The sequence below is a fragment of the Meles meles genome, chromosome 14 (assembly GCF_922984935.1).
Source record: "Meles meles chromosome 14, mMelMel3.1 paternal haplotype, whole genome shotgun sequence".
In the NCBI taxonomy this organism is placed as follows: Eukaryota; Metazoa; Chordata; class Mammalia; order Carnivora; family Mustelidae; genus Meles; species Meles meles.
Window position 1 is genome coordinate 20,569,021 of NC_060079.1, and position 1,302 is coordinate 20,570,322.

The following is a 1,302-nucleotide window of genomic DNA, read 5'->3' on the forward strand; positions in this document are numbered from 1 at the left end:
GATCGTCTTTTTGTGTAACATGAGTCCTTAGTGTGTTTTCTTTTAAGAAACCTTGTTATATTATGACATTAACCACTGATGCTTTTGCATCATTTAGAAAAATTGCTTTTATGATAAACCAAACGAGGTGCTCCAGAACTTTCCAGTGCAAAGCTGATGTTCTTATTGCTGTAAGGAGCACAGCCTAATGGGGCACAGGCTTTGAAAGTAGATGCCGCATTGCAAATCCCAGCTCTGCCACTTGCTACTTTTGGGACTCTGGGCATATTACTTTGGACATAATGTCTCTTTACCCCTCCCCCTTCCTTTATGTGTAAAGAGGAGGTAAGACTTATCTAATATTTGAAATTTGTTATGAGGATGAAATGCATGTACATAGCCGAGCACCATGCCTGGAACGAGCAAACACTCAATGAGCACTAATCATCACAAAATCCAGATCCGTGGAAGGTTCTCGGCATTACACTCTTCATGTGTGCATGCATACGAATGATAGTAAACTTGAGCTCAGAGAACTGATCTAAGGACGGATTACCAAAGGCCTTTATCAAACAGAGCCAGAGATACCTCGCACCAGGAGGAAAGACAATGACTAATGCAGGAGCTGCTGGCATAAATTTGCATCTGAATGAAGGTGTTTGTTGTAAAATGGGGGTTCCATCGGGTCTTTGTGCTGTGTTTCTGAGATGGAGCTTCTAAACTTGAAATTTCCCGAGTGACCATAGTGGGTCCCTCGAGACTTCCCGGATGAGGGCTGGCCATGCCAGAAAGATGAAATCAGAGGGTTGAGGCTTTGAGCCATGTGATACTAGATGTACCTCCAAGAGGAACAGGAGGGGCTGGGGACTGAGGTCAGTCACAGGCCTGTGATTCCATCGTTCATGCCTACACGATGAAATCCCAATAAAAACTTCAACCATTGAAGCCTGTCTGAGAGTTTTGGTAAATGAACACATTTATGTGCGAGAAGGGTGATACTCTGATTTCACAGGAACAGCACATGGAAATCCTGCATTCAAGATGGTCTCGGACCTTGCCCGACGTGCTTCCTCTTTTGACTCCTGATTTGTATCCTTTCTCATAAAACTTGAATCACAAGTATAGAGTTTTCCTGAATTCTGTGAGTCTTTTTAGCAAATTATCAAAGCTGAGGGTTGTCCTGGGAACTCCTGAATTTGTAGCCAGTTGCTCAGAAGTCTGGGTGGCCTGAGGACTCTGAAACTTGCAGCTGGCATCTGAGGTGGGGCAGCCTTGTTGGGGACTCTGCCTTAACCTGTGCAGTGTGCATTGACTCTGCGTGCT